Here is a 19,786-nt window from a genome sequence, read left to right as displayed (position 1 = left end):
ACTTTCTCAGAAAAAAAAAATAATGCATATATGGTCTGTTTAATCAAAGAATTGTTTTGAATTAAGCTTGCTTTAGTGCTTACTATGTAATCTCCAAAGATATTGTCTCTTTTGTCTTTAAAAAATGTAGACAACATGTGTATGTCTGGAGGACACAGTTGGTTTCTGTCTAGCTTTCATTTTTGCTTCTTCCTAAATGTGCCCTTTAAACAATGTTTCCAGATATTTAGTTCTTCCTAAACCAGTTGTATACCTCTGGAAAAACTGATCATACCTCCAGCTTTAGGAGTGGCCTTATTGAATTAAGGATAATTCTAGTGACTCTGAAGAATGGGTTAATGAACTAATTTTGGCCAATGAAAAAATGAGGGTGATTTTTCTAGGTGAACCTGGAAGTTTTTTTCACATCTCAGGAAATTCCACAAAAAGAAATAATATCTCTGAACATAGTCATTCTGGATATGTTTCCTGAAGCTGTCGTTGCCATACTGCTTTGTCGCTAAGGGTAGAGCCAATCACGAGGATGGCTGACCTGAGAAGAGGAAAGAGCCCAAAATTGGATTTGCTGAGCCAACCAGTCCTGAAAACAAATTCAGCTGTTATGAAAGTCTTTTAAGATTCAAACAGTTGAAAATATATTGAGTTTATTTCTTGCTGGCTATTTATCCATGAATATAAGAAATAATTTGCTTCCAAGCATACTTCATGCTTTCTTTTCTTTTCTTTTCTTTTTTCTTTTCTTTTCTTTTCTTTTTTTTCCTTTCCTTTCCTTTCCTTTCCTTTCCTTTCTTTTCTTTTCTTTTCCTTTTCTTTTTTTTTTCTTTTCTAATAGCCAGGCTTTGCAAAATAAATATTTATTTCTTAAATTCTGTAAAAGATCTAGAAATAAAATAAGAAATTATTGTATTTTGAACTTCATTGAAGTTGACACATTGCCTATAATTTCTTGTCCTAAACCAGAGAGCAGTACTTTTATATTTTAATCCTCTCTCAATATGTCACCGAACATGTAAGGCCTGGGTTACTCTCTTCCCTGACTCACAGACACATCTTGCTCCTCTGAATCCCTTACCCTGTTTACACAGCATGCTCCTCTTTTACTTACTCTTTCTTCCACTTTTCTATAAAATCCTTCCCCAGCTATTTGCAAGTAGGTCAGTTCTCCTATTTCATCTTTGAAGTCTTTTTAGAAATTCTTATTCTGTAAGTAGCAGTTGATTTTTTATGTTTAAATATGATGATAAAATACTCAAAATTTTATATAATTAAACATCTTTTTTTTTTAAAGATTTTATTTATTTATTTTTAGAGAGGGAAGGGAGGGAGACAGAGAGAGAGAGAGAGAGAGAAACATTAATGTGCGGTTGCTGAGGGTTATGGCCTGCAACCCAGGCATGTACCCTGGCTGGGAATCAAACCTGTGACACTTTGGTTCGCAGGCTGCGCTCAATCCACTGAGCTATGCCAGCCAGGGCTTAATTAAAGATCTTAAAGATATTCTAGACTATGCATATTCTCAAAATAATATAAGGCAAATATACATTGATTTAGTTTCATCTCATTTTATTAGAAATATAGAATGTTCTACATTTTGATATTAACAGTCACAAAGGGTGGTATACATCTGTGGCCAGAGTTTAGTCAAGTATAGTTTTTAATTTCTATTCCTTAACAGTTGATGAAAAATAATTATTTAAAAATTATATTTATTTTAAATGATTGCTTTTATTAAAGATGTTAACAGAAGTTCAAGGGTGGCAAAATATTTGATATTTTCAAGTTTGATTTATGCATATTTTATGGTATATTTTAAAATATTATGCATTTTCTTCTAAAAATTTTAATTTAAAAATGTTTATTTTTTAATTAATTTATTTTTACTGCATTTTCCCATTACCATTTACTCCTCTTATACTCCCTACCCCCTGCAATCACCACACTGTTGTCCATGCCCATGAGTCCTTTTTCCTTTTTGCTCAATCACTCCATCTGCTAACCTCTCCCACCCCTTAGCTGCCATCCTGCTTTTTGTGATGTAAAAATGTTTCTTTAAATTCTTTACTATTCTAACTTCCACACAAAATTCTACTTTAGAAAAATATTTCTACCTGTAGGATGTTTAAAGAATAGAAAGGAAAGCTGGAAGAACGTAGTATATTTTAAAAAATATTTTTACCAAACTCAAATGTACTTTGGTGTTGAAGAATTTTGTAATTTCAGTATATATATTCTGGAAAAAGTCCAACTGCTGTTAATATAATGAGAATGGTTTGCACTACATCGGTGTAACCTGGTAGCCAAAGAGTGTGAACTGGAATATGCATGTGTGAACAATGATGACTTCACTATACTAGTCAGTGGGGGTGGTAGACGCCATCAACTGAGCATGTGCACTGTGTGGCCACTGCATTCAAAATGACTGAATAAGTAGAGCAATGTATCTGCATAAAATTTTGCGTTAAGCTTGAACATTCCTCTGCAGAAACTATTTGGATGATTCAGACAGCTTTCAGGGATGATGCAATAAGTACAGCCCAAATAAAAATGTGGCACAAACACTTCAAAAATAGTCGAGAATCTGTTGAAAGTGATCCACATTCTGGAAGACCTGCACCAAGCAGTATGCTGAATTTGTATGGGCTGCAATCAACAAAGGTCAGCAACTGACAGTACAAGAACTAGTAGCTGATCTGGGGATTCCTAAAACTACTGTGTCTGAGATTTTGATGTAGGATCTTGGCATGAAATGTGTCATGGCAAAATTCACTCTATGGCTTCTGTTACCAGATCAGAAGGAACATCCTGCTGCATTTGCTAATGTCTTGATTCAAACTGCTCCCAATGAACCAGATTTCCTCAAAAAGGTCATAACTGGAAGTGAATCGTGGGTCTATGGCTATGGTCTAGAAATGAAGACCCCATTGTCCCAATGGAAATCACCTGGTTCTCCATGCCCGAAGACATGGCAGGTTCTCAGGAAAGTTGCAGCAAGATCAAGACTGTGTTAACTGTATTTTTCGACTGGGAAGGTGTTGTTCATCACAGTACTCCCTTTCAGGCTAGATAATTAATAAAGAGTACTACTGCAGTGTTCTTTTTTGGTTGAGAAATGCCATACAATGAAAATGACTGCATCTATGGGCAACTGGTGATTGGTAACTTCATCATGAAAATGCGCCCTCTCATGCACCACATCTTGTGCAGAGTTTTTTTTGGTAAAATCAAATCACCTAGGTGGCTCAGACCCTCTATAGCCCACATTTGGTGTCCTGTGACTTCTGGCTTTTCACAAAACTAAAATCACCTTTGAAAAGGAAAAGATTTCAGACTATTGATGAGATTCAGGAAAATACAATGGGGCAGTTGATGGTTATTCCAACAAGGGATTTTGCAGAGTGATTTGAACAGTAGAAGAGATGCTGGAAGAACTATGTGAGGTTCCAGGGTACCTTCTCTGAAGGAGGCTGAGGCATCATTGTCCTATGTACAATGTTTCTTTTATCTTGTATCTTTTTCAATAAATATCTCTATTTTTTATAGTACATGGCTGGATACTTTCTAAACAGACATCATATATGTATGTGTGTGTGTTTATATATGTGTGTGTGTGTATGTATACATATATATATATATATATTCCACATTGTTTTAGTGGGTTCATAATGAGTTGCGTCATCTTTAGTGGTTTCATGTTTTTCTTCTCCTCCTATCTTTTTGTAAAATATATGACTTCCTGGAAATTTACCTTAAAGTCCACAGAAATGTGTTCTATAGTCAAGCAAATTTGGCAAAAGCCACCCACTATTTCCCTTGTTATTAACAATTCAGATCATCACTGAAGGAGTCAGAGAATCCTAGTAGTAAAACCATTTTGTTTTATCCGGCCTTTAATCATAGGGTTATTTCCTCCTGTCACAGCTGTGAACATTCCATGAAACTAATGTTTCATTTAACACAAGTGGGAGATATCATCCTAAATAAGTCTTCCCATCAGCCCAAAAATTCATTGAATCCTCTCTGGTTAAGAAAACATAATTTGTGTAGCCACTGAATTGCTTTAAATTTTATTTTTAATGTTTTAGTTGGGACTTGCTGTCTCGTGTTGTCATGGGAATCCTTGCTGGCAGAACAGTACCACAGCGATGTCCTGGCCCTGAGTACTGAACTAGACTGGTCATGGATTTCTTTTGAGAAATTTCCTAATTTATTATTTGCCTTCCCTGTCACTGACTTCATAAAGTGTGGAAGGGTGATATTTGCATTTTTTTCATCTGTATTACCCTTTGCTGAATATTTCATGTGTGAGGGTGTAAAGTTGGCCAAATGGTGGTTATAAATTAGATAATTAATAATTATTTCTATAAAGTCAAGGGAATTTTCCCTCATGGCAGAGCTCACTTATTTCTGCAGCCCCCCCCCCCAACTGTGAAACACAAAACATTCTAAGCTGGACTGGAGACAGGAAATGATGCACACAGAGCCCCACATGATCCTTCCTATAGCCTTGGAATTCTGAAGATGTGCTACGCTCTTACACAGGCTGTCACTGAATGATCTATTGCTCGACGAAGAGTCGGTATTCTCTGACCCCAATTCCTTCAATCCTGAAACGTTAGAAATTTTAAATTGACCTATCAAGTTACCATTAACTTCCCACATATATATATGGGAAATGTTTCTCAATTTCTTTAACAGAAAATACTTAGGTGTTCAGGTTTCTTTTTCCCATTCAGACCATGTAACTCATTTTGTTCTTTTATGCTTTTCATCCTTATCTGATGTTGTGCATCCCTTGAGATTTTCCTTTCCATGATTCAACTTCAGTAGGGGATACTATTAATGTGTTTTTGTTATTAATAAAACCACAGTGTGGCTAAAATCAGAGAAATTTATATAAATAGGTAATAAAAGTAGCATTTTGTATTAGAATTCCAGGTGTCTGATTTATAAGGTATATTTTAAAGTGAACACATACTCCAGGGATATAGTTTTTGTTTTAACCTTTTCACAGCATTTTATTAGTCAGTTAAAGGTGTACATGCATGAGAGAGAGAGAGAGAGAGGGAGAGAGGGAAGGAGAGGAGAGGAGAGATTGACTTTAAAGAGAGAATGTAATTTTATCAATTTTGTAAATATGATCATCACTTATTCATTCATTTATTCATTGATTTACTGATTCAGAATTTATGGAGCACCTGACTTTTTCAACCAAATATTCCACTATAGTTTGACAGATATGCTGCCCATTTTGTGACTTCAACTCCCCCATAATCCTGGAATTATGTCACTCATTTCTGTTTCTAAGATTTTGTACCTGTTACTTTCTTGGGCTGTAAGATCTCTCTTCTACGCTGCCTATTTAGTCTCTATGCATGACCCAAAGAGCTATTCCAATCTCATCCCCTTAAGAATTCTGCTCTGCCTGACTTTGTGCTTGTTTAATAATCTTTCCTCTGAATTACCACAGCACTTCCAGAATAACCCATATAATTTAGTACTTAATTATATAGAGCCTCATATCATTTATGTGAAAAAGATTTGTCTTCCTGATTACACTGCTACATTGTAAGGTCATAGAATTCAGGGATCCCTGTTCTTTACCATCCTTCATGTCACTAAGAACACAGTGGATGTCTGATGAATGCATCTTATTGGATTTACTGATTTTTTCATTTTCTTTGGGGATATAATTCAGCTTAAAGGAATGAGCTATGGTATCAGACCTTCTAGACAAGAATCTTGGCCCTTACACTTACTGGATGTACCTTGGGTAAATTGCTTAAATATATTTCATCTGTTAAATGAGGCTAATAAAAGACTCTCCTTCACACAACACATAGGTTTACTGTGAGAATTAAGTGTCATAGTGCATGTAAAATATATAACACAGTGGTGCCAGGAACTTGATATAAGTCCTATGAATATCAGTTATATTTTTACTAATGCAGGTAATTAAAATACTCTCCTTTCCCATCCAAACTATATTGTTGGAAAATATTACTATAGAAGAATCCAGAGTGGGGACTTGCATAGAGCAAACAGGGGAGGAAAATGGGGACTCTGTAATCTTAATATGTCTTACATGTGTAATCCTGTCTTGACATCTCTTACTCAAAGGATTCGAGCTAACCATCTGCCTGTCAACAAGACAAGTACAATAACAAGTGTTGGGAAGGTTGTGGAGAAAAAGGAACCCTTGCTCACTGCTGGTGAGAGTGTAAACTGGTACAGCCACTATGGTAAATAATGTGGAGGTTCCTCAAAAAAATAAGATTAGAGTTATCATATGACTCAGCAATGCTTCTTCTGTGGATCCACCTGAAGAAATTGAACACATTTATTCACAAAGATATATGCACCCTTAAATTAATTGCAGCATTATTCATAGTGGTCATGCATGGAAACACTGAAGTGTCCTTTGACAGATGACTGGATAAAGAAAAGGTGACACATACATACGATGGAATACTACTCAGCTATAAGAAAGGATGAAATCTTGCCATTTGCAGCAATACATATGGACCTTGGGAATATCATGCTAAGTGAAATAAATTAAGCAGGTTAGAGCTAGGAACCATATGATTTCACTTATATCTGGAATATAAAACTGAAAGCAACAAATGAACAAACAAGAAAACAAACAAAACTCATAGACACAGACAACAGTATGGTGGCTACCAGACAGGAGGGGGTGGGGGTAGTGAAGAGTAAAGGAGGCCAAATATATGGTGATGGAGGATGATTTGACATTGAGTGGTGGGCATACAATGCAATATATAGATCATGTACCATAGAAATGTATGCTTGAAACCAACATAATCTTATTAACCAATGTCACTCAATACATTTAATAAAAAGTTGTTTACTTCCACTTATATATCACATCCATGTAGGTTTTGTATTATTGCTTAGTTGTATTATTTTGGTTCAGAACATTCTGCTATTTGTATTTCAATACCTTTTCAGCTATTGTGTAATTGGAGACTTCAGCCAAATTCCCTTTTATGGGACCGAAAAGTCCACAATTAAAATTAATGAGCTAAAGACATACACCAAGATTTTATGCCCCTTCCCTTATTAGTTAGCAAGAGAAGAGGACAAGTGATACTTGCTACATTCCCATGAGAAGACCGTCATTGTCCAGAAATTCTGCTTATTGACAGAGAATAGACAGAGGCAGTCCTATAATGTCTTCACTGAGGTTAGGAAGTTGAATTTGGGTGTCACACTGATCCCACTTCAAACAGGTAGGAGTTGTAGCTAGATATCCTCTAAGGCCATGTCTTCTGTCATTGGGAGGTAGGAAAAGAGGGTAGATACCTCTTCTCTTTGAAGCATTTACTCTTCACACACAGGAGCTTGTCTGTGGAGGATGCCATTTGTCCCAGCAAACTTATTAATTTAGGGATCCTGGATTTAAGATATTGGGAAGTACAGCCCATTCTTAGTAGTTGAGGGTGCAAAGCAAAGCAAATGCTGTTTGAATATTTTGGGTAGGGAACAAAGAATTAGGAAAAACATTCTTTTTTCCACCCTGGGTAGTATGGAGCTTTTATTTGGTGACATTTTAAAAATCATAGCAATGCCTGACCCCAAGAGGGAAGTTGCTATTCACTTTAGTTAAAGTTCTTAAATACCTGGATCTACGTAACTTCTTACAGAATGAGCCTTTCACCTCATTCAGTCACCTCGTACATGCTACTTTTGAACACAAACACAGCCATTAGAAAATTAGGATTTTGGAAGAAGAGTTTGTGGTTATATCTGTATGGATAATATCACTGTGCTGCTTGAGAAATTGGAAAAGTAGGCCTGGTTCTCTCAGTTGATTTTAGAAAGTTTGTTTACTGTCTCCTTTATGAACCTTTCTCAGAAGAGGTAGGTTGAATAACATCTACTTTGGCAGTCCATGAAAACTTCAATCCAACTTCTGTGATAATGTGGTGAAGAGGGGAAGTCTAGGAAAAGAGTAGTTTATTTTAAAATTTGGTTACTAATAATGAACTAAATCTTACTTTAAATGATGAGCCATTTTCTTAACATTAAGCCTGAGTGAGATACATTAATAAGAGTGAAATAAAACAATATTCTCATAATCTTAATTGATCCCATGTGTATGTGTATATGCAAGATGCAAAATGCCTTTGTTGTTGCTCATCTCTTCTCACACCTCAAGGTTCCTCTGGCTATGTATGAAAAAATAATGCTAAAAGGACAGAAACCTTTGAATTTTAGGAGGTTCTTCAAAAACAGCTGCAACACCAACAGAAGAATGTATAGATTTAACTCTGAGAGTGTTGAATATTTATCTCTCCATAAAACGTTTGCCTGAAGAAGATGCTTAATAAATATTTGTTAACTGTCCAGTTGTCCAACATTAAAAAAAATTGTTAAAGCATAAAATAGCTCTTAACCATTCCTGTGATCATACTTTTTATTTTAAAATCCTTTCATTCTGCAATAATAAAATCTCCGTTTGGCATTTGTGCACATTTTCATGTGAATTTTTGTGGATAGCACACACTGTTACCGACAGAACATTAAAGAAGAAAGTGGCATTTTAGGTTATCTAGTTTTTACATACAGCCCTTATCAGCAGCATTGATATCACCCGGGGAACTTCTTCCACATGCAAATGCACAAGCCCCACCCCAGACCCACGAAATCTGAGACTTCGGGAGGTGAGCCCAACAACTGATGTTTTAACAAGTCCTTGGGTGATTCTGAGGCACACTGAAGTTTAAGAATCACTGATCATTTCTAATCCTTTCATTTTACAGGAATGAAATTTAAACTGGGGCTGTCTGAGCTCTTTTATTCTGATTTCTCTCTAGGCTTTCATGTCACATGTGGCTTCAAATACTATCTACGTCCACTTGTCCACTTGTCCATGGGGGCTACATCCCAAGACCTCTAATGGATGTATGAAAACACAGATAGTACCAAACCCTGTACATACTATGTTTTTTCCTTTATGCTTCTCTGACATATCCTAATTGCCACAGTCACTGCTCTTGCACTTTGGGGCCATTATTAAGTAAAGTAAGGATTACTTGAACACACATACTGTATACAGTCACAGTAGACCTGATAACTGAGATGGCTACTAAGTGTCTAATGGGCAGGTTGCCTACACAGCAGGGATACATTGGGCAAAGGGATGATTCACATCCCAGTCAGGATGGAGCAGGAAAGCATAGATTTCATCATGTTGCTCAGAACAGTTTCAATTTAAAACTTTTGGATTATTTATTTCTGGAATTTTTTAAAAAGATTTTTATTTATTTATTTTTTAGAGAGGGAAGGGAGGGAGAAAGAAAGAGAGAGAGAAACGTCAATGTGCAGTTGCTGGGGGCCATGGCCTGCAACCCAGGCATGTACCCTGACTGGGAATCGATCCTGCGACACTTTGGTTCGCAGCCCGTGCTCAATCCACTGAGCTATGCCAGCCAGGGCTTATTTCTGGAATTTTTAATGTGATATTTCCAGATCATGGCTGACTGTGAGTAACTGCAACCACAGAAGGTAAAACCATAAACTAAGTGGGGACCACTGTATACGCTGCTGACTTCCAACTTTGTATTTTAGACTTTTCCCCCTAAAACCTGAAACCACCTGCTTACTTGACACTGCCATGTGGGTGTTTCACAGGTCCATGCCACTTATCTTCTCCTCCAGGGTTATACATTTCAGCAAATGTGTATTATTTTTCCCAGTTGTTCAAACCAAAAGCCTGAGAAACTTCTTTCACACTTCTCCCTCACTACCCCCACTTTATTTGGTTAATCAAAATGTCAGTTTTACTTCTGAAATAGCTCAAAGTAATTTTCTTCTCATTTTTATTGCTACAATCCCAGTGCATGCCATCATCATTCTCTCCTACCTCCTTAGCCCCCTGTTCCTATTTTGAGCCTTCAGTGCTCTCTCTAGAGAGGAGCCATAGTAATCCTTAAAAATAGGTTATGTCAGTTATATGTTTAATGTCTTTCCATTGTATTTGGATCAAATCCCAAATCTAGCTTCCCTGCCTAATTTATCTGCTAGTTTCTTCCTTTTAATTCCTAAATATGGCAAACTCTTTCTAATGCTTTGGCAAATATTCTTTCTGTCTTGAAAACTTTTCCTTCTGCTTTCTACTCAGCCTCTTCCTACTTTCTGTGGTGGTCAATTCTGGTGACAAATTACAATCACTTTGATGACATTTTAATGAATAATGCTACCTGGACCCCATTCTTACATTCAGGTTCTTTGGCCTGATATAGCACCAGGCACTCACATAGTTTTTAAAGCTTCTCCATGTGATTTTAATGTGAAAAATAAAGAAATATGTTACTTTCTCAGAGAGGCTTTCCTGATTCACCAATCTACCTGTTAGATAGATTGCATATTTTATTTACAGTATTTATTGCACATTATTTAGATGTACTTAATAAATGTAAGCCCTGCTTGATTGTAAACTTCATAAGTATAGAGATCCTGTCCCTGTTGTTCACCTTTGTCTCCAGCACTAAGCAGTGTTTGGCATAAGGTTCCATAAACTATAGTCAATATTGTTGAATACATTAATTTATAAGGTTTTAAAGCAGGGGTGTCAAACTCATTTTTACCGGGGGCCACATCAGCCTCATGGTTGCCTTCAAAGGGCCAAATGTAATGTTAGGACTGTATAAATGTAACTATTCCTTAACAGTTAAACTAGAGCTCAGTGCTGCTGCCCAGTAGAAACAAGGTGCTGGGCTGGATACAACAAGGTGGAGGGCCGGATTTGGCCCATGGGCCTTGTGTTTGTCACCTGTGTTCTAAAGCTAACTCATGGTAGAACCCAGTCTAAAACTGAGCTGCCATGACTTCTGCTTTTATAATCTTAGAATGCAGAGAATTCCATGTTTTATTTTTCCCTCTCTCTCTCTTGAATCCTACATGCCCAAACTAGAATAGTTGTAATCTATCCTCAGCCTCTTCTGGTGGAAGATGATGTAGGTTGTTAATTCTACTTGTCTTAATAGTAGCCCCACACCATATAACTATGCTTTCCTTCACCTCTGAACTCCAAATTTTGAAGTAGTTCTAATATCTCCTGAGGATATCCTGAAGTCTCCTAATAAAAAAGAAGTACTGTTGAATTTTTGTAAGACTTACATATACTTTGAAATGAATTTCAATTAAATCTTGGGATACAGAGAGTTATCCAGAAATAGTAGCTCTTTGGTAAAGAGCTGGTATTAGATGATTTAGCTAGTTTTTGTTCACATGTACACTAATTTTCTCTTTAATGTACTGCCTTATATTCTATTGTATTTTATTAATATATAGTTACAAGCAAAGATTGGTTACATTCAACCAATCAGATAATACTCTTTTGGAAAGATCAAATTTGTACTTTTAAAATAGCCCCTTTCACCCCAAAATAACATACCTAGTTGGCAATACTTGATTGGCAGATAAGCACTAATTGTGGATAATAATTATTCTTCAAGGAGTCATGTGTGCTTTATTTTTATGAGAAATAAATCTAAACTCAGGGGCCAGATATGGGCTATCTTGTCAGCTGCTGTTGAAAAGGCATCCCTATGTAACATTATTTACTCAACTACTTGGGTTGTTGTTCTTAAATTGAATTAACAAATTTTCCAGGATAGCCCTGATTTTAACCATCCTACCTTACTAGTGCCTTAAAACATAAAAATGCCCCAGGAATTCCCTAACTTTGCCAATACCAGCAGAATGACTCAAGTCAGAGGCTGAAGAGAAATAGAGCATTAACCAAAACATACACTGAAGCCTATACCTGCTTTCTTAAGCATATTCTCTACAAACACTTCCCTAGTTAGTGCCAGAGCAATTGTGGCATTTGTCTGAGCAAGGCAAAGCTGAGCCACTGATTCAAGGTGATATGGATGGCAAACAATCTCCAAGTGTAATTGAAGGCACTTCTTTGAAGTATGTTCAAAAGAAATTATATTTCACTTTGTTGTCAAAATTAATGTAAAAATCATGAAAATATGCACTTTCAAGGTAACTGGGTAAAAGGACTACCCCATTTAAAAAATAACCAGTAATCACAAGTGATATTGCAGAAGTGAGATACCTATTGCTTGTATTGGGAATCTGATATGCCTTTATATACTTAGACAAAGAAAAATTGATTTATTCTAGGCTCTATTAACTCACAGGTAGGAAAAGTGAGACATTTTTTGTAAATTCAAAGAGGATTTTCTTACTTTTAAGGAGATAATCTTTTAAATAAACTTATTCTAAAATTACATTTTAATGAGAGTTTTTTAGCAGGATAAGGAGAGTAGAAAGATGCAACAAAGCAAAAAGGACTAGGAGGATATAAAGATGTTTGGCATGAGAATATCAGGATTCCAAACAAGGTATGTGACCCATTTCCTCATGTTTATATACAAATGCTATGATAAAAAGTTGTTTTCCCTAAATAATAACTTTTGGACATCAGAAACCTACGTAGTATCTCTAAAATGTTTATAATCCAAGTGAAAAATCACAGACTTGCCAATAACTTCAGGCAAAAAAATGTATTTTTGAAATCAGACTAAACCTTTTACTAGACCTAATAAGATATTATTAACCTTACTAGTAGTAAAGTAATTAAAAATAAAACCTAAACTTAAGTGATTATTTTATTGAATTTTGTATTGTATTTCATATAGTTTTATTTTTTCAGGAAAAGTATGCAGTCATGTGACTGAGATAATTTTATATTACCATATAATCTTAATATTAATTTAGAGATGTGGGAAATATTTTTTAACAATGTCTTAGTTTGTCATGAAAAATAGATGCTAAGTAATATGTGATAACTTTCTATTTTGACTCCCATTCTACATTACAGTAACTAAATTTCTTCACTTTGGAAGTGGCTCTTTTAATCTAGATAATTTGCTTATCAGCTATAAGGAATGGCTGTAGGGTTGAAATTTCCAGGCCTAGGTATCTAGAGGTACTTACTAAAGAGTAGCTATTTTGTTTTGTATTGGGGCATACAGGAATGTCCAGAAAATGGTCTCTTGAGGAGAGGGATGTCATCTAATGAAGAAGACAGTCATGAGCACAATTAACTGCATAATTAAGTCAGATGGTGGGTAGCAATGTTGAACAATAAACAAAGAAATTTGGGGCCAGATAGGAAAATAAGGTTAATTTTAACTGAGAGAAGCTGCTGAGGGCCTGGCATCTGACTAAAACAAAAGTTTAATCTTCCTCCTGCCATGTTGTCTAGTAGAATGCCTTGCATATAGCTCCATTGTTGGATTAAATTAAAGTCAATCCAGGCACTTGAGCCACTTGCTGCAGGGGTATGATGGAGAAGGCCTCTTTTAGCGTTTTAAAGATAGCTTTAGTTTCATCGTAAAACAGTAAATTAAACTTAAATATCAAGCAAGGTAATTTTCTTTTAAGCTTAAATTTTTTTCCAAAAAGTTTTTACCTAATGTTGTCCATCAACAGAGAAGGCATATCTTGAAATGACACTGTCTGGGAGAAACTGGGAAAACCATGTGCTTCAAAATATCTTCCTACTTTTCTTACCTAAAATTCTACAGCTGAAGGTCAGTTTCTTTGTTAAAGTCTCAAGTCCTCTTGAATACAAGTGTCCCTGGGAAGGGTCACACATCATATCATTGTAACATCTGAGTGTGAGTCAATAGGCTCCTTTTCAGACCACTGATGTTAGTACAAAACCAGTGAGATATGTCCTGAGAAGCTGCATATGTTCACTGAAGGTACTGGCACCAGGGCCAGTATGAGCCACTGATGGGCAGACACAACTGGAAAGAAGGGTTTTGGAAGAGAAAAGAGGAGGCATGTTTGTAAAACCTTCTTAGGATTTGTCCTAAGTGTAAGGTTGTACCACATGTTATGGGCGTTTGGTAAATCTGGTCACTCCATTTTTCAAACCTAAATCCCTTCAATTACTGTAATTGAAATTGAATTTAATTAAAATTGAAATTACTGAAATTGAAATCAGTTCTATATTCTGCAGACTGTGAGGCAGGCCAGGATACCTTGTGCAGGTCAGACCCTGAGGCACCATCTAGGGAGGAGTAATGCTGGTTAATGACCAAAATGCTGGGTCACCCAAGGTTACACAGAGGGACCCCAGGAGTTCTAGATCATACATATGCCTCCAAAGGAACAAAGGTATAAACCATTTAAAATACTACACTTTTTTTCTATTTTTATCCCTTATTATTAATGATAATTCACTTATATTTGATATTGAGAATAAGAATATAATTTACATCAATAGTTAGCATTTCTTAAATACCTACCTTGTGTGAGGCCTGGTGAAAATACCTGTCATGCAGTATCCCTTTTAATCCTCACCACTGAGGCTCAAATCAAATGACCTAGACACACCTACACAGTTAACATAAAGTAGAAATAGAATTTCAAGGATGAACAGTTGCAGCCTGATTCAGAGCCTTTATCCACTCTGCAATATCACCCTCAGTAAAGGAGGAAAAGAAAGCCAGTGGAGACCATGATTCTGCTTCAACATTACTCTGCTTTTGTGTGGCCTCATGAATCTAGAAGGTGATATTACATGTGCTGAACAGCTCTTCCAGCTTAAACATTCCATGCTTCTTTTGACCTGGGATCTATTGGTGGTGGTGAGGGAGTGGGCATTATCCCAGAGGGAACTATATCCCTTACTTCATAATAGGCACATTTGGCACATGAGAAGAATGGGCCATTTGCTCTCTTGCCCATGTGGAGCTCAATGTTCATGACCTGTGAGCCTCCCAGAACCTGCTATCTCTGGGGGCCCCCTTGGCTGTGAATCACAGGGCATGCCATTGCCATATACGGAAAGCACATTGGGCATAGTGGGTTAACTGAGATTACCAACAACTGTAATGTTGGTGTCTTGATTCTCAGCAACTCTGCTTTGAAGCTGAAGGGCATGGCAACAAGCATACTTCTGTGTCTTAATTTGGTAGTAATAGCATGCTTTTCTGATGACAAGGCATGCTGTGAATATCCAAGTTTACACTATGCATACTGTTGGTACTTGATATGTATTAAGTTAAACCATGGCTTGTCTATTTGCCTAAATTTTGTCACTTAAACTCCAAACACTTGTCACAAATGGACTTGGAATGTGGTGGAAAAGTAATTAGGAATTGGACTTCTTTTACTTTTAGCTCGTCATACTTTTATTGCGTTCTTAGAGATTTTCAGATATTTTGCTTATATTCTCTCTTCCTTAGTTGCTAGATTAAAGTGAATGTTAATTTGAGGTGGCTTGGTTTTGAAGTTGTCATAGTTGTAGGAAAATATTTCATGGGTGTCTAGACCCATAGGTTATTAGTGCTCAAAGAAATATTAGGTATCATTTAGCCCCATTCTTTTATTAGAATATTTCTCCTAAGTCAACTCCCAAGAAGTATATGGATTTTAGCATCAGAATTGCAATCAAATTCTTGTTTTGCTACCTAGTAGCTGTGAAACCACAGGCAAGTCATTGAACCTCCCTTAGTCTAAGTATTCCCAAATGTAAAGTAAAAACAGGGCTCACTTATGCATATCTTTATAGATCTACACAAAATGGAAGCATACTATTTAAGAAAATGCTTAGTTTCATAGCCTAGGACAGCATATTGGCTCAATAATTGTGTTTTCTTCTATATTTACTCTAAAATAATATGCTTTTTTCTATTATAATTTAAAATTATTTTTTCTAAGTTAAAATAATTGTGACATTTAAATAAGTTAAAGGATTGCTATATTTATAACAGCACTTTAAAAAATGTTTATTGTTGTTCAATTATAGCTATCCCCTTTTTTCCTCTATTACTCTCCCTTGCCCCACCCACCCCTACCTCCCAGATTCAATTTCTTCTTTCCTTTTTTCTGAGGATATAGGAGTAGCCATGAGTTCAGCTATAGTGGTGTATAGGGAGAAGGAAACTAGTAGGAGAATAAAAAAGGATTTGCCTTATTTTAAATTTCCAGAGAGTAGATACAAGGGTGGTGGAGTGAAGGTGGGAGGATAGGTTCTTAAAAACAAATGGGGTGGAAATGCAAATGAATTTAAATATAGACCTGAAGTATAATTTGAACAATACTATGAATGTTAAAGATGCAAGATAGATTCCCTGACAATAAAAAATAAAATCCTTTAATATGAATAGTGTAAGCCTACTCAAAACTTTCATATTCTAAAACCATGTAGGAGACAGAGGGTGAAAGCCTGAACTAAACTAAAAATAGATTCATCAAATACATTGTCTGGAATTAAGTGAACAAGGTAAGTGGCAAAATTTTTCCCTTCCCGTGTCATATTCTGGAATAAAGATAGGCAAATTGTGGTATTTAGAAACATGACTTAAATTTTTTTAAACATTAATGTTTCTACATAAAACAATATTAGAAAACATTGATTTATCATTCATTCATACCTCCATGCATTATTTTATTCAGCAAAAATTTATTGAACATCCTTTGAATGCCCTTTTATATGTTGAAAGATAATAGTGAATAACAACTGACAATAACCTTGGTCCTCTTAGTGTTAACAATCTAGTAGAAAGAGAGAAAGGCAATACTTACACACATACAGATTTAAAAATTATAGTCATAAATCATAAGGGCTACGCAGAAAGAAAACTTAAAGCAGGAGAATAGAGTTAGGGAATAACAGCAGGGTGGAGGGCTGAAGTTAAGCAGTTGGATCAGGTATGTCCCAAGGTTGAAAGTGCCTTGTATTTGAGGCCAGTGTGGCTAGGGCAGAGCAGGTGGGGAGGAATTAAGTAGTCATAGTGGATGGGCTCAAAGAGGCAGTTGGAATTGTATCATATAGGCCTTGTATGGCATTGTAAAAATTTTGGCTTGTATTCAGAATACCACAATAATTCATAATATTTTTTAAAATTACAGGAAAGAAGTTAATACAACTAGTTATTTCAGAAAACCCTCAGACCTTGGTTACTCAAGCTCTTCACCCTTGTCTGCTTGCCAGATCCAAGCAACTACCAGGACTCAGTTTTCCTTCTCTATCTTCCCTGATACTGTCTTTTTTCAGACCCTCATTATCTGTCATCTGAACTTCTGCATTAACCTCTTATCTCCTTTCTCTGTCTCTGTCTTTCTATTATCTTAAATTCATCCTTCTTACTGCCAACTGATATCTTTCAAAAACATTCATCTGTTTTTGTTGTGCTGATGAAATACCCTTTGAAGTTCACACTTTTTCCATAGCCTAGCTCCTTCCAGGTTCTCTACAATCCAGCTCTGGCGCATATTTCTACTCCCAACTCTGCTGCTCCTCAGTCTGCACCCCTTGTTCCCCAACTATGTCCTGAGCTTTCACACATCGGAGCTTGCACAGGTACATTTCTTTGCCTAGAATGTTTTCAGTCTATCATACTCATTCAACATTGAAACCCAATAACAGTTCTTCTTCTGGAGGAGTAGTTCCTAGCTTTTCCAGGTGGAACCAATGCATCTTTCTTCTGGATATTCATAACACTCTTCTTCCTTTGTCATAGCATGTCTTACTTTTTAATTAGTTTTTACATATATTTCTCTCTACTAGATTCTAAGATCCTAAAGCACAAACACTGTGACTTATTTCCCTCTATACCCACAGTACCTAAGGACCATACCTAGTGCTTTGAGAATGCTCAATAGTTTTTAATATAGATAAATGCATTACTATATGAATGAGTATATGTGGATAGTTGGATATACCTGTGTTAGAATAATTAATATGAGCAAAAGTTGTCAGAGAGGGTTATTAGATGTCTTTATTATTAAAACTTTGGAAAAAATTGATTTTTTGTAAAATATTTTGCCTTAGTGTTTTTTCTTTGATAAATTGAGTTGAACTGGATGGTCTTTAAGACCCTTACAGCTCTGAAACACTGTGCATTCATTCATCAATTTATTCATTCATTCGTTCAGGCATATATAAGTGTCTATTATGTACAAAGCATATAACTTCAATAAATCTCAAATCATTTTTCTTTTGAAGTTTGTATTTTGACTTAGTTAAGTACTATGATGAAGCTATAAATAAATGTATGGTATTTTGTTCCAGTTTGTCATAAGCTTATAAGATTACAAGATGTTCAGGTAAAACCAAAATACATAACATTGAGGGAATTCAAGGAAGAAAATGGATACCAGAAATTTAAAATAGGATTTGATGCTGACTGACATTTTAATACCACTAAGATGTGGAAAAACCCATGTCATCCTTTCTACATAAGATAAAGGGATTTAGAAGGATATCTTGTTACTATACATGCTGGAACATATCCATAGGATTTCTATACTAACATTTCAGTGTTCTAAAATTCTTAACATTGAACAGATGAGAAAATGTGTTGACATCTACACTACTTGAACTTGAAATCTTATAAAGTGAAAGCAAGCAATTAAATTTATAATAGAATTGACTAACCTAAAAATAATCTTCTATAATATATCAGTATTTCCCTGAAAGAAGAATTCCTTTCTTAAGCAAAGAAACCTGACCTTGGAGACTGCAATCAGCATAAGACAAAGGGGACCGTGCTGGAATCTTATTTTCTAGGAGTGAATGGAATTTGAGATTATTTTCAGATTAAGAAACACTATTTATAGATTATGCTTTCTTTTCTGTTTTAATTCTCATCTTTATATGCTTCTCTCCAGATTTCTTCAACAGGACTATACTATCATACAATGCATATTAAAGGATTATTTGGATCCAAATTAGGCATTTATAAATTTGTCTTTATATTACCAGGTGCCATCCTGACGTTAACCAAGGAAATGACAACTGGATTGCCAGCTAGAAAATTGTCACTATTTGCTGTCCTATGAGTAAAAACCATGCAAGATTTTGTATGGCAGAAAGGAGCCATTTATAGAAAATCAAGTAAACTTTTGTATGTACCAGAAGCTTTCTGGATTTTATGCTGTAAACTCCTTGCCACCAGGCCACATTTTGCATTCTAAATAGTTCACTAATGTGTCATCACCAAGAACCTTTATACTTCACAACAGTCCTCATGGACACCAATATGAAATACACACACACACACACACGTGTACACATATGCATACATATGTATATATGTATGTATATGTGTGTACCCATATTTCAATCAAAGTGAATTTAGTGAATAATAATGCATTTTTCCTTCTTTTAAACTAACAGTTATACGGTGTTTCCCTCTGTTTTCCTGACATGAAATACTAAGGAAAATATAACAGCATTTCCTTTATTTCTACCCAAGGCACCTTACCTAAATCTAATCATGAAGAAGAATCAAATGAACTCAAAGTGAAAAATATTCAATAAAAATAACTGTTCCTTAAATTTCAAAATATGAACAGCTTTCTCAAATTAAAGAAAACCAAAATGACAATAAATGCAATGTGTGATCCTGGATGGGATTCTGGATCAGAAAAAAAAAAATGGTTGTAAAGGGTGTTATTGAAACAACTACTGAAAATTGAACTTGGAATGTGAATTAGATTATAATATTGTATGAATGTTAAATTTCCTGACTTTGATCATTGTACTGTAGCTATGCAAGACAGTGTAGTAATTCCTAAGAAATATATACTGAAGTATATTGGGGCAAAGGGACATTATTTCTTCAACTTACTCTCAAATGCTAAAGCAAAGGCTAAAGCAAATAGGGCAAAATGTAAACCATTGGTGGACCTGAACAATGGGTACACAGGAGCTTTTTCTAACTTTTTGGTATGTTTGATATTTTACCAAAACCAAGTTGCCCAAAGATATGACAGAGCTGAATGCCCT

Source organism: Phyllostomus hastatus, unplaced genomic scaffold (genome assembly GCF_019186645.2).
Source record: "Phyllostomus hastatus isolate PE091 unplaced genomic scaffold, TTU_PhHast_1.1 phas_contig_86, whole genome shotgun sequence".
Lineage (NCBI taxonomy): Eukaryota > Metazoa > Chordata > Mammalia > Chiroptera > Phyllostomidae > Phyllostomus > Phyllostomus hastatus.
This window is presented reverse-complemented; position numbering follows the sequence as displayed.